The 15295-nt window shown below is 46.8% G+C and overlaps 1 protein-coding gene across 1 annotated transcript in view; it reads left to right on the forward strand.

The window, feature by feature from the left end:
- The window catches only part of ZBTB16 (zinc finger and BTB domain containing 16), a 156570-nt gene that overhangs the window by 1867 nt on the left and 139408 nt on the right, over positions 1-15295 (forward strand). The window lies entirely within an intron of this gene.

Here is a 15295-nt window from a genome sequence, read left to right on the forward strand (position 1 = left end):
GGCCAAGCAGACCCCTCTTATCTTCTTGATGGCTTTCTAATACACACCTCCCTATGAAAGCCTGGTTTCAGTGTGATGCAGGTCAGGCTCAAAAACTGGACCGTGGGGCTCTGCCCTCACATGGCGTCTCCCCAAGGCACGCCTAGCTGCGCTGTGTGGGCAGCAGCCCAGTTTCAGTCAAATGCCATCTGAGTACAGAGTCCCATGGGCAAGTTTGTCAGATGTTGAACACATGAAGCTGCCTTATATGGAATCAGTCCCTTGGTCCATCAAAGTCAGTACTGTCTACTCAGATCGGCAGTGGTTCTCCAGGGTCTCAGGCAGGGGTCTTTCCCATCACTTACTTGCCTGGTCTCTTTAACTGGAGAAGCCAGGGATTGAACCTGAGACCTTCTGCATGCCAACCAAATGCTCTACCACTTGGCCACAGCCCCTCCCCTATTGGTCTGGTATCTGTGATTCTTGCCCTCCCCCCCACACGTGTGCTTGCCCATTTCACAAGTTACAGTTACATTCAATCTCTGCGCAGTATACCCTTGAGGTCATTTTAAATAAGTGTGTTGAGTAATTCTCATAGTTAATCTGTAGCTAATCTGGAGTAGAACAGCTAGACTTGAGTCCTGTAGCACTTTAGAGATCAAGAAGATTTGGGGAGTATTTGGGGATCAAGAAGATTTGGGGAGAGCTCTGACTTTCAAAAGTTCATACCCTGAAAATATTGAGTAATATTGAGTACCGGACACAGACTGAGTAATTCCCATGTTACATTTGACGCCCGTATTACTGAGCAGCATTTATCTGGGCGCCAGTTCCCAGTTTCAGTGGTGAATTGCATGCGCATTGGCTCTTTCTGATAACAAGTGAACAGCGCTATTGTCTTGATAGGTTTCTCCCCGACATACAGGCATGTGTCATGTTTGGGCAGCTATTCTGTTTGGTATCGGGCTGTTCACGCTAACACGCTCTGTCTGCGGTGTCCTGGATACTCAGTTTGAATCTTCGTCTTTCAGACCTGTTGCTCTTAAGCTCACTCTGGAAAGTGATGCTACTATTCACTTGGGCAGTCTGCTGATATAGGGTCCTCCCCGCCCACTCCGATGAGTTAATTGAGATATTCAGTATTTCTGTAGTCAGGGGAGGGGTAGTGCATAGAATTCTGGTTATTTTCCCTGATGTGTCTGAGCGTCATTTTGAACTGTGCTGGTTTAATTGAGAGATGTATATAGATTTCTAAATTTTATTTTTTAACTGAAACGCAGTTGGCCATGGGCGCTTTTTAACGGAGGACGGCACTCTGAAATATTGAGATGAAAGGTCTCCACATCAGATTTCCAGGCCTGAATGAAACTGATCTCTTGTTTTTGTTTTTTGGGGTTTTTTTGAGCAAACGTCTGCTTGTACCTTTGGGGACAAACTTAGACTAATTCCAGAAAGGAATTGCGATAAATGTATCGTCTTTTTTAACGTGAGTGGTTGGTTTGGGCATCTGTTTCGGATGGCCTTGCTGGTCTGAGCTGGGAGGGGCTTGCCTTGTAAATGGATCTGGGGATCTTCAGTTTTATCTTGTAGGTGAAAAAGGCGTTTTTTCCGCCGCTCGGCTTGGGGCTCCCCATCCGGCTGCTTAGCTCTGCCTGCGAGAACAGAAAACCAAAACTACTTCTTGTGTCAGAGAGAGCGTCGGTTTATCCGTGTGCAAACATTTGCTTTGGATATATAGAGTTAAGAAATATTTCTTGTGTGTCTAACGCTGTGCAAACATATTATGAGGCAGGCTGCTCACAGGGATTCGAAGCGTCTGTGTCAGAGATGCTCTGAAGTGTTTTAATGAACCGACACGTTTAATTACGACGGTTCCATTGTGCATAATATATACAGGCAGCTTGCATGTGTGTGAGGGAGAATTGTATATTCTGTCAGAAGTCTCGTGGCCAGTTTTGACTGGCAGCTTCTAGAAACAATACGTGTGGCTGATGAACGATGTTCCTTCCGCCCGGATGTAGGCTGGTCCGTCTGACCACCCCCACCCCCGGTATTTTCTTTTTAAACACAATACCAATGTGTTACTCTGGTAGTTGGGTAAATTTTGCCACTGGTTTCAAAATGGAGAAGCTTGTTGGATTCTCTGGATTGTTCTGAATCTTGTTCGACAGAACAGCAAATGGGACGATGCGCCCTGATTCTGGCTCGAGCATCTTCAGACAAAGCAGCTGGAGCAGCTCACACAGTTGGATGTTCCTCTAGAATGAAAGCAGAAATCCCTGCTCATAGAAACCTAGCATGCCAGGGAGAAACGATCTGGCATAGCACTGTCCCTGACTCACTAGTTTTCTACATGCAAATGTCTAGTGGGCTTGGATAATGGAAAACAACGCTCCTGCTTCAGTTGAAAAAAGGCTTACTGCCTCTTTTGCTGTTTGTTAGAAAGAATGTGGCACACCGTCGTGGGAGGTGGGGGTCTCTGAATTGTTTTGGGGAAAGTTACCCAGTTTGCCTGGAAAGAGTTTAGGGAATATTGACCTCAATAAGTGCCACGAAAGATTTGCTGAACGCCAGCTGGGTGGCCGGGGTTGCGCCATCTAAAGAGGTGAGCTCACTCCTGAAATCTGCAAAGGCTGTAAGGATATACACAAGATCGTTCGGCCCTGCCTTGTGTTTGTGAATGTGGAAATTAATCTCACCGAGTGTGGTGTCATTTACTCCCCACTAAGTGTGCCTAGGTTGGTAGCTTTGAAAGAGCAACCCTACAGGTCTCTAGCCAGAATCCTACTCAAGTATATTCAGAGGGGCTTACTGTCAGAAAAGCGCTTTTAGGGTTGCACTTAAGTGAGATACTTTCAGAGTGTAGCCTTGTTGGTCTGCAGTAGGACACAGAGATTTTACATGGGCACCCATAAAAACGTGACCAAGGTCCCTGTTGCCTGGAGTGGTACGGCCCAATCTCTGACCGCATTGTTTTGTCCAAACAGCTAAACCTTTGATGCATTTTGCCCAATGTGATTAAGCCTCTCTCCCCAACACCACCACCACTGTGCTGTGTGCACATGCTCTTGACCCACAGATTACAATGGTCAGTGGACTCCTGGGTGAAACCAAAGGGTCTACATCCCAGATAGCAATTGTTTTAAAGATCGAAGCGTCCAAACGGTAGTTGCAGGACTGAATCCTCTGGCCATCTGATTTGAAAGAGTTCCTGGTAAGATGCCAAATGGTTAAGTATTTCTGTCATTGTAATCTGTATTCTAGTAAATGTTAGGAACTTGGCGAATGTTGACATTTACTGGTAATTCTCAGAAGCTAATGGAAAATAATTCTCATGACCGGATTTCATCTTCATTTGCCTGCAAATGTTGCCATTGACTAAAGAATATTGGTAAACATATCAAGCACATTGGGTGGATAAACGGTATGATGTTGCTTTTGTTTGAGGGCATTTTTGTGATGTTTATTAATAAATCTCAAGATTATCCCAATCCCTTCAATTAGTGGACCAGTGTTCTCCTCATTTCCATAACTTACTGGTAAATGTTGACCTTATTTCTCAAGGGCGGCTGAGAAATGCCAGGAATTGAGAAGAAATTAGGTGAAGACATGATGAGGATTTGATTTGCGCTTCAGCCAAAGGTGGATGATAGTTTTTGACACTTCACATTGGGCTCCAAAAATTACACTTAGAGGTATTGGCCAATGTCAGGACTAACTGGTATTTACTATACGCAAGGTGTGATTTCTAAGGCTGTGGTGGGCAAAGGAAAAGATTGGTGGGGTAAATTGAAGAGAGCGGGGGACTTGCTTTAGTTTCCAGAGCTGAAGGGAGAGATCCTCGGAGCAGAGGTCTTCGTCTTGTCAACCATTTTTGTCTTTTGAAACGAGAGCTGCTATTTTTGACCTTCCCCAAAGCAAAAAGCTCTCTATATTAATACAGGTTTAGCATTTCGTTTGAGCTGCTTTTTGATTAAGAATATCAAAACGTCTCAGGGAGTTCAGCTTTCCCCCCTCTTTTTAATTTTTAAAACGGTGCTTAAGTTTTTGACTAATTGAGCGTGCATTGAGTTTGCAACTGTACATTTGTTTAAAACAAAAGGTTTCCTTCGAGGTTCAGGAAAGTTCATACTTAATCTGATGTTGGTATTGATTTTAGCTTCTAATTGCACGTTGGGAGGAGGGTGGGAAGCCTTCAGTTCAAACACGCTTAAATACGGCAATATTAACAAGAGAGTTGCCCACCATCCAAGAAGTGAAGCACTTTTAATTCAGCATGTGCTTAGCTCTTCTGTTGAAATAAACGGTGCCTGATTCATGGCATCTCACTATTCGGGGAGTCAACAAACTAGGCACTTCTTTCTTTCTTTCTGCATGCATGCATGCAGGCTATCTTGCCATGTTGCCTGGATCTAGATTGTCATTCATTGCATGTGATGAGCATGTCTGTGGCCGACTTGTTGTTCTTTTGGTGGTGGTGGTTCCAGTAGATTTCTGGTTTCGGCTACTGCGTTAACCCTGCCGTGTTTTCTGTACCTTACAACCTGAAGTTCCCCATCTCTCTCTTCTTCCCCCCCCCCACTCCCCCCCCGATCTTGACAATGATTACTTCCAGAGCCGGTCGGCCAGCTCTCGGGTCTCTTGTTTCTTGCTGATGGACCTTATTAGTGGCACCTGGCATCATAACCCGTTAATGGAAACCAGGGTTCTCCCACTCCGCGATCACTGACAAGTCGCTCTGTCAGTCGGGCCTCGCCATGCGAGGAAGTTCTTATTAGCTTTATGGCCAAGAGGACTCGCCTCGTTCAGGAAATGAATGTTGCCGCTAAGGTCCCTCGCTCTGACCCCGATCATGTAACCTGGGAGCACCAGCAGAGACCCCTCCTCAGGAAGCTTGGCGGCCATGTGCGGGGGGGTTTCTCTGGTTCTTGTCACTGGGGAAAGAAGGAGTGCATTGTGGAGTGGAATGGCCCTGAACTCTTGATTTATCCTTAACGGTTACCATGCGTGGAATGTGGGGAGGGAGGGTGGGGATGCCTTGGGTCCCCTCCATCAGGCAACACTCCGGGGACATCGGTCCTGATTGAAGAGGTGCTTACTTCTGCTTGGTCTCTTTGCCACTTTCTTGAAATATCGCTTTTATCACCTCGGGGATTTCATCCCACTTCTTGTACCTGGAAGACTGACTGTGTGATCCACTATAGAGTTATTCCAGTCTGAGCCCACTGAAATCAGGGGGCATAGATTGGAGTAATTCTATTTAGAGTCGCGCTGTCAATCTACAGGTTTCTTATGCAACCTAAAACGATCTGAAAAAATTTGTACTGAACTCTGCCGGGTAATAAATTATATTTGAAGATTTCCCCCAAAGAGAAATCATAATCCTTCAGTGAGCTTGGTTGTCTGTGGATGTCACTGAGCAGGACTTCCATAAAAGTGGAGCCGCTATTGGAAAGGCCCTGCTCTCGCTGCTTCGGATTGAAACCACTTTCAAGGAATTGATTTGGATCAGGACCTTCCTATATGGAAGTCTCAAATGATGTTCAGATGATGCTGGAGGTCAGTTCAGGCTTTGTGGCCTTTAAGTTCAGCAATAGGGTTGCCAATCTCCAGGTATTAGCTGGCAATCTCCCGCTATTGCAACTGATCTCCAGCCGATAGAGATCAGTTCACCTGGAGAAAATGGCCGGTTTGGCAATTGGACTCTGGCATTGAGGTCCCTCCCCTCCCCAAACCCCGCCCTCCTCAGGCTCCACCCCCAAAACCTCCTGCCAGTTGCGAAGAGAGACCTGGCAACCCTACTGGAGGCACCTCTATAGGGTTGCCAACCTCCAGGTGGTGGCTGGAGATCTACTATTACAACTGATCTCCAGCCAATGGAGATCAGTTCACCTGGAGAAAATGGCCACCTTGGCAATTGGACTCTATGGCATTGAAGTCCCTCCCCTCCCCAAACTCTGCCCTCCTCAGGTTCCACCCCCAAAACTTCCCGCCAGTTGCAAAGCGAGATCTGGCAACCCTATTCAGCAAGGAACTGAGCAAATGTTAATACCAGCCCTCTTATTTCCCGAACAGTGATAGCTGAGTGGTTTTTATTTTGTCCTAATCCTACTGTCTTGTTCATTGAGAGCTTTGGATTCCGGATGGTTTGAGTTTCACCTCCCCTTCCTGAAGATGCTTTTAAAAAAATAATTCCAGCACTGACATTGTGAATGTGTCTGTTGAACTGAACTGAGAAAAATTAGAATGTGTGTTGCCATTTTAAAAAAGAAAACTCTCTTTGGACTTGAAGTTAACGTTCGGGAGCACGGGGCCCTCTTCTCAAACCACACTGAAATCAGGAGCCACATCTCAGGAATGGAGTTCATGTCATTTGTCCAAGCCATTTGAGGGGGGGGCGCATTTTAAAGTCCAGCCAGCGCTCAGTCACAAACATCCCACGAGTTTTGACAGAGCCTGCTTGGCAACGGAGAGCTACAGGGGACGGCCTTTGCAGCCCCCCCTCCCCAACAGGAAGACAGGCAACGATTGGCAAGAGGCCCTTTCTAAGAGTGCCTTCCCCACAGAACCTCACCGGATACAGAATTTAATTTTAGGTGCCAGGTGAGGATTTTTTAACCAGGTTTTGGATGTAGGGTTGCCAACCTCCAGGTAGTAGAGATCTCCTGCTATTACAACTGATGTCCAGCCGATAGAGTGATTTTGGGGGATCCCCGGGTCCCACCTGGAGACTGGCATCCCTAGATCTGGCTACCCTGCCCCATGTAGGGTTGCCAGCTGCCAGGTACTAGCTGGAGATCTCCTGCTATTACAACTGATCTCCAGCCGACAGAGATCAGTTCACCTGGAGAAAATGGCTGCCTTTGGCAATTGGACTCTATGGCATTGAAGCCCCTCCCCTCCCCAAACCCCACCCTCCTCAGGCTCCACCCCAAAAACCTCCCGCTGGTAGCGAAGAGGGACCTGGAAACCATATGTGGATGATCTGGTGGGTTGTCTCTCCCCCTTCTTTGCCCTTATCCCGTCTAGTTAGTATTTGATTCGATGGCCTTTCTGATTTAAAAGAAATTCTGGTTTTACTAAAATACTGAATTATAGTACAGTTACATTTGAGTCCCAGGAGCACCTTAGAGGCCGGCTACATTTTCGGCATACGAGCTTTCGAGAGTCCCTTGGAGTTTTGACTCTTGAAAGCTCGTACGCCGAAAATCGTGCCGGTCTCTGAGGTGCTCCTGGGACTTGAATCCAACTATTTTACTGGAGACCAACACGGCCACCCTCCTGAAACCATCTTTGTGGATTATAGTATGAATGAATGAATTTATTTTTACGACATTAGCCAGAACACAATTATAGTAGGTGGTTTAGATTAAATTTTAAGGTGCTATTGTTTGGGGGTGGGGCTTTTGCAAACCATCTCTGCAGCAATCTCCTCAGAGGCAGTTTGTGTGTGTGTGTGTGTACACACTTAAAAAAACCCTGTCCATTGCATTCATGTTCCCCATTTGATAGCTGCTGGTTTACTATGTACTGCTGTCTGTCCTGGCTTGGGGTGGGGAAATAAACCCAAGTCTGCTTGGGTGTAGGGAAATAAACAAATAAGCACAGGGCAGGCTGGGGAGGGGAGGGTTTAGACACCCTTTGACCATCCCTCTCGTGGCGGGGTGCCTGGGCTCTGTTCTCACCTTCTCTCCACAAATATGGCTTAACGATAAACGTGGCATGACCCTTTATTTTTTGCGGGCTCACCTGCCTCGCTAAGTCATTACGCACAAAGTGGGAGATGATGGCTGCAAGAGGGGAGAAATTGGTGCAGAGGTTTTTCCCCTTTGCGCCCAAAGATGCCGCAGAACAGCCTGTGATGCTGAACTTCTTAGAAGTCTGAGTAATCCTCCCCTCTCCTCTTCCTGTGAGCACCATAGGTTCATTTGTTCCTCCTCGGCAGCATGTGAGGGGCGGCTTTTCCTCACATCTGGCAAGACGAGCGACATTCTCTCTTTCATTCATGATCAGCGACCGTTTCACCCACCCTGACAGTTTCAAGGAATGACTTCTAAAAATGAGTAATTACTGAATATTTCCCATCAGTCAAACACGGGGGCTGTGGCGTGGCCTCTTGCCAAAGTGAAAAAAAAATATTTCTGTTTGCAGTTAATTTTAGTGGCAGGCCGATCATGTTAACTGGCTGTAATTGCTTCCAGAGATGGCCGAGGTTTTTGTGTGTTGGGATGAAGGGTCTGGTAAGTGCACACTTCCTGTGTAAATTAGCTTGTCCCATTCATACTGGCCAGACCTGGATTCTATCACTCTGGCAGACAACACTTCTCCCCCTGCCCCTGGTGTTCAGCAGCTCCCTGCATTGTGGAACACCCCCCCCCCCGGCACTACTCACCTCGCAGGCGCATTTAGAAATTTAGAAACACAGAGCTGGAAGAGTCCTCAAGGGTCATCTAGTCCAACCCCCTGCACGATGCAGGAAATTCATAACGATCTCCCCCCCCCCACTCCCCAGTGACTCCTGCCTTATGCCCAGAGGAAGGCAGAATACCTCCAGGATCCCTGGCCAATCTGCCCTGCAGGAAAATTCCTTCCTGACCCCAAAGTGGTGATTGGGATTACCCTGGGCATCGCTGCTCTCCCTCTCACGAGCTGCCTAAGTTCGCAGAATCAGTACTGCGATCAGATGGTCACCTAGCCTCTTGCTTAAAAAACGTCCGGGGGAAAAAGACAGCCCATCATCTCCTGAGGAAGCTTCTTTCACTGAGGAACCACTCGAACTGTCAGGAAGTTCTTCCTAATGTTTAGCCGGAAACTCTTTTGAATTAATTTCAACCTGTTGGTTCTGGTCAGACCTTCTGGAGAAACAGAAAACAATTTCTCTTTCTGGCTTTCTGGGCTGGTCCTGTGTATTTTTGTTAGCCCAGGCAAGGTATGTGCAACCCCTCAAGGGTCTGTAGGGCAGCTGGCTCAGACCAAGCCAAGCTCCCAGGGCCAAAGGGGCTGACTTTGGGCCCAGCTAGTGGCAATGTAAGTCTGAGTCCAGGAAGCAATGCCCATCTCTTCCACACCACTGATGGCTGGGAGTGACTGGAGACACCAGCACCCTCCTCCTTGTGCCACCTGGGGGGGGGGCATGGGCCATGACCCACCCTGCTTCCCTCTGTGGACAGGTTTGTCTAATTGCAGAGGTCTAATGGAAGGGCTATGGCAGGGGGTCGCAAGTCTTTTGAAAGCAGCCAGGAATGTTTAAGGAAGTATTTCTTCACACAACACATAGTTAAACTGTGGAACTGCCAATGGGGATGGCTGCCAACTTGGAAGGCTTGCAGAGGGGAGTGGACATGTTCATGGAGGAGAGGGGTATTCATGGCTACCAGCAAAATCGAATACTAGTCATGCTGCATCCCTATTCTCCCAGGATCAGAGGAGGTTGCCTATTATATTAGGTGCTGTGGAACACAGGCAGGACAATGATTCTGCAGCCTTCTTGCTTGTGGGCTTCCTAGAGCATCTGGTTGGCCACTGTGTGAACAAACTGCTGGACTTGATGGACCTTTGTCTGATCCAGCAGGGCCTTTCTTATGTTCTTACGTACCCTGCAGTAGAGCAGAGGCTGATGGCACTTAGCCATGCTAGCCAAATGGAGCCACCATGTTTGGAAGCAGCATACCTCTGAATACCAGCCACAGTGAACAAACTTCAGCGGAAGCTTGTTTTGCCTTCTTGTCCTGTTGTTGGGTTTCTCAGAGACACCTCAGGGAACTTCTGGTACCAGGATGCAGGACAGGACCGGCCCTTGGTCTGATCCAACAGGGCTCTTCATGTTAGCAGAATAGCGAGAGGATGCATTTGAAATAAAATGAGACCCAAAGATAGAAATTGTAGTTTGTAAATATAAGAAAATGTACCTTAGAAACCCACAAGATTTTCAAGGTATGAGCTTTTGGGAGTCAGAGCTCCCTTTGTCAGATACCCTGAAAATCTTGTTGGCCTCTAGGGTGCTACTGGACTTGAATCGAGCTATCCTAAGCAGAGTAACACCCTTGACTTCCACAGACTTAGAGGTGTAGAAGTCTATTTAAGATGGTACTGTTTTGATTTAATCCATTGGTTTTAGAGTAAAACAGTTCTGAACAAACAGGCATGCTTTGTTTTAAAAGTGGTTTATAAGATAGATATGCAATTTCAATAAGTATCTCGGAGTGTGTGTGTGAGAGATTTATATTGGCGTTGTATAGCGTATGTTGTAGCAGACGGTGGGAAATCTCTCCATCTCTCTCTCTATATGACAGTCTCTCTGTTTTTTAAAGATGTGTCTGCCACCAGCACAGTCTGTAAGTGCTTTTTTAAAAAAAGTTCACATTATTTTTTAAAGATCTGTTACCCAGTTAATCAGGGGCCTGTTTTTAATTGGTCAAAGGGCTTTTGAAATGAATCTAAACACTGTCCATCCTCCCCCCAAAAAAGTATTTGACCTCTTTCTGCCCCACGAGGCATTGGTGGTGGTTTTCAATCGATAAAAACAGAAGTGGTCTAAAAGCACGTTATACGAAAAGTCGATTAGTCAGCCTTGCAATGTGAATTGGAATGAAAGCTGGGAGGTAATCGTGGGGAAATTCAAGTGCCTCAAAAATCAATTTTTTAAAAAAACAATGTTTTTTGTATATGCATAACTTGCCTTGAGCCCTGACCTGGATGGCCCAGGCTAGCCTGATCTCGTCAGATCTCAGAAGCTAAGCAGGGTCAGCCCTGGTTAGTATTTGGATGGGAGACCACCAAGGAATACCAGGGTTGCTGTGCAGAGGAAGGCACTGGCAAGCCACCTCTGTTAGTCTCTTGCCATGAAAACCCCATAAAGGGGTCGCCATAAATTGGCTGCGACTTGAAGGCACTTTACACACACACAACTTGCCGGGTTGGTAATCTGTTAGGATCACAATCAGACATCTGAACCCAATGGTTGGTGGGTAAAGTGATATCCTTGGTCTGTGGAGAGGGGAATTGACAATCCTCACATAGCCCTGAAGTTATTGGGTGACTTTTGGCCAGTCAGTGTCTTCCATTCTAGCTTACCTCTTAGGGTTGTCATGAGGGTTAAATGACATGAGCCCTCAATGCTTTGAAGGAAGGCTAGGCTGTAACCACCTGCAAAGTGAAATCTGTTGGTTTTTGTTTTCTCTTTAGAGCAGTTGAATTATATTACATGTGGAAGCCACAACCTAGTCTTGGCATATCACAAAGCTTGTGTTGCGAAGATGTGAATTTTTTTACTATTATTGCAGTATCTTCCACTTACAAAGCTTCTGCTTGGCATGCAGAAGGTCCCAGGTTCAATCCCCAGCATCTCCAGTTAAAGGAACCAGGCAAGTAGGTGATGTGAAAGACCTCAGCCTGAGACCCTGGAGAGCCGCTGCCGGTCTGAGTAGACAATATTGACGTTGATGGACCAAGGGTCTGATTCAGGATAAGGCAGCTTCATTTGTTCATGGTGGCAGCTGCTGCCCAAATAATGTTTTTAAAAATCTGCAGAGCCAATCAGATCTCCAGTGGCCCATCAGAAGCCTTGCAGGGCAAAAAGCCCCACCTGGCCCCGCCTGCTTTCCAAATCACTTGGCAGGCACCAGGCAAGGTGCTGGTGGGCATGGTGCCCACTGGCCCATGTTACATAAGAACATAAGAAAGGCCCTGCAGGATCAGACCAAGGCCCATCAAGTCCAGCAGTCTGTTCACACTGTGGCCAACCAGGTGCCTCTAGAAAGCCCACAAACAAGACAATGTTGGTCATGCTTAAACATTGCCTTGGTCTCCCCAGGACTCTTTCCTAGTTTCTGTGCTCAAGAAGAAGTGATGAAACGTTTCTCTTGCAGCCGACAGGAAGGCATGAATGGCCGCTGGAGATGTGGCTGTTTCTGGACCTTGTCGGTACAGAAGGGTTGTCGTTTTTATCCAAGTACATATCAGCTGTGCTGATAACCCTTATAGTCTGCTTAGCTATGCATGAGAAGCCGATTGCCTGTTCAAATGCCATGTTTGGCCGATAAACAAAGGGAAGAATCAAGGCAGCAATAATTTCAGATTGACAGAAAGATTTAAGGAATGATGGACGGGTGACAATTGGGTGCCAAGCAGCGTGAATTATAAATAGCCCCAATTCTTATTTGCAAATGTGGTGGTGGTGAGGTGAGTGAAATTATATATGCACATGCAGGATGGTATGTCTGTGTTATACTCCCAAAAGGATTTTCTAATATATAATCTGGGATATTATGAGAATTTAATGCACTTAAACTGCTGCACATTTAATATATTTAAATTATTTAAATATGTTAAAGTTGCATAAAGTTGTATAGAGATAGAATATATCCATTTATCTGTACCTTTTTGTTAAAAAGTTGCAATATCTTTATCAGTATTGTCAGTTTTTGCCTGCTTTTTGATTTTTGTAAATCAGTTGATTCCCCCCCACCCCCAGAACTACAGAGGTGTCCAAAATGTGAGTTGGATGGCAGGAGAACGCCCCCCCACCTCCCCCCAGCTTCAGTTTCTTTTTTTTTTATATATATAAATTTTATTGGGTTTTATGATAGAAATTTTCCATTGCATTAAACAACATCTATAACAATAGTTTCATCGCCTGCCTTGCGAGACCCTTTCAATTAGGTGCCGCAGCGTGGCTTCACTGCCCAATGTTTGCAGAACCTTTTCCAACTATTTCAAGAACTCTGGTATCTCCTTGAAGAGTTTATTGTACCGGGAAGTAAACGAGAAACAATACAAAGTCCGCCGTCTTGCTGTTTGTCATCTTGTTGTGCAACTCCCACCCCCTACCCCCCAGCGCAACTCCGCATGTCTAACATTGTATGAGTTGTGGGCTTGAATTCTGGGACTTGCAGAGAAAAGGTCACCAAACTAGTTGCAAGGGTGGGTTTGGGTAGGTTACTGACAACAAAATTGTGTGCAGTGTGAAACTGCAGCTAGGTGAGAACCACACAGTGTCAGTCCATCTAGTGCTGAACTCTTTCTCTGGTGAGATTGTGTCAAAGACAAGTTGTATTACCATTTTTGTTGGAATTCAGCCAGCCGGTCGTGCCTCCTATTAATGAGTGGCTCCTCATGAATGGGTCTTCTAGTTCTCAACTCACCCCCCACCTCACCGTTTTTTTACACGCTGTAAGCCGTCCCCTCACACATCTGGCACCACTTTTAGGTCAGTGTAATTTTACTTAATGTGATGTTTTGTCCATTGTGTGGACCAAACAGCCCAGTTCTAAGAACTGGGAAGTATTTTAATCCAGAGACGTGTGCCAAAAATGTGCCTTGAAAACTAGAGCGGAGCAGATAGGGCTGCTGAATATCTTCAGAGCTGCCTCTCTTGAGCTTGGAATGTAATTGTTGGCCTTGAAGACGGCCCCACCTCCCAGGTTTGTAAGGGCCCCAGGTTAACACCAGCTTGCTACAGGGCTGTAGAAGTTATGAGCATTTGGCTTCCCCTTGGTTCTCTCTGTGTTAGCTTAGCTGCAGAATGAGAGTGACATGTTTTCATGTGCTGTACGCATGAACACATGAAGCTGTCTTCTACTGAATCAGACCCTTGGTCCATCAAAGTTAGTATCGTCTACTCAGACCTGCAGTGGCTCTCCAGGGTCTCAGGCGGAGGACTTTCACATCACCTACTGCCTGGCCCTTTTAACTGGAGATGCCAGGGATTGAACCTGGGACCTTCTGCATGCCAAGCAGATGCTCTACCACTAAGCTATGGTCCTTGTTGTGTTGATAGGGTTGCAAAAAAGACCTGGACATCTCCTGGAATTACAGCTGATCACCAGATGACAGAGATCAGCTCCCCTGGAGAAAATGGCTGCTTTGCACTCTATGACATTATATTCCACTGAGGTCCCTCCCCTCCCCAAACCCCACCATTCCTTCACTCAACCCCCAAATCCCCAGAAATCTTCCTACCCAGCCTTTGGCACCCCTGTTCTGTTCCTTGTGAGATGATAGTGACCTCGTTCCTAAACAAGGTTGCTGCGTCATTTCCGTCTTTGTGGCCGCTTGTCCACAGATTTTTCCAGCCTCCCAGTTGAAAAACTGTTTATAGCTAATCATAGAAGGAAGGAGTGTTGGAGAGGAAGCGTGATTCACCCCACCTTGTAACCACGGATGACATCAAGACCAGGCGCGTGCCTGAAACTCGTGCGTCTTTGTCTCAAACATGATTCTTTTTAAAGACGGGTTCTGCTAATCTGGGAGTGTGAAAGTTGAAACTTGTGAAATGGCAGGTATTAAGAGAACTGATTTAACCACTGGGCACGTTACGGTTTTAAAATGATTCACTCTCCTTCTCTCCACACTCCCCTTTGAAAGTGTGCACGAATGATAAAAATGGAAGTTTCACGCCGGTGCGGTTGCCAACTCCAGGTTGGGAAATCCCTGGAGATTTAGGGGTGGAGCCTGTAGAAGTCAGGTGTGGGGGAGGGGAGGGGCCTCAGCAGGGATGTAATGCCATAGAGGTCACCCCTTCCCCCCAAAGCAGGCAATTTCTCCAGGGAACTGATCTGTGTAGTCTGGAGATCAGTCATAATTCTGAGAGGTTGGCAGTCCTAACACCAGGTTGGGGGGGGGGGATTGGATTTAATTTTTTTGCTCCTTTTGTGAACACATGAAGCTGCCTTATCCTGAATCAGACCCTCGGTCCATCGAAGTTAGTATTGTCTACTCAGACCGGCAGCGGCTCTCCAGGGTTTCAGGCAGAGGTCTTTCACATCACCTACTTGCCTAGTCCCTTTCAACTGGAGATGCCGGGGATTGAACCTGGGACCTTCTGCATACCAAGCAGATGCTCTACCACTGAGCCACGACCCCTCCCCTATGACCACCCAGAGGGAGGGGGCATGTCTCTGTTTGTTTTGGTTAAAGATCTCTCATGTTCTGGGCCCACAGGCATCCACTGCTGACATTTACCTTTATTTACAGTGGATTCAGTGGAAAATGAGAAGAACGTCTTCTTATCAGCAGTAGGACCAACTGTCCTGTGTGAAAGGCAGCTCTTGTTCAGGTGAGGCTGCAGCGTCACACTGAGCAAGCGCTCTTGCTCGGCTGTGGTCTCTGCGGCTTCAGCACAGCAGAGGCGAAGGGGTGACAACCGTCAAGCGTCTCCAGTGATTAAAGAGGCTCTGCGCTTTGCCAACCACACCGCCCGCATCACACGTCCCGCAAACGAAAAGTTCATTCCGCTGCAGTTCTTTGTACCTGAGGAAGGTGATCACAAACAGAATGGATGATCCTATCTCGATGTTGTTTTCCCCCTTCGAGACCT

This window comes from Euleptes europaea, chromosome 14 (genome assembly GCF_029931775.1).
Source record: "Euleptes europaea isolate rEulEur1 chromosome 14, rEulEur1.hap1, whole genome shotgun sequence".
Classification (NCBI taxonomy): Eukaryota; Metazoa; Chordata; class Lepidosauria; order Squamata; family Sphaerodactylidae; genus Euleptes; species Euleptes europaea.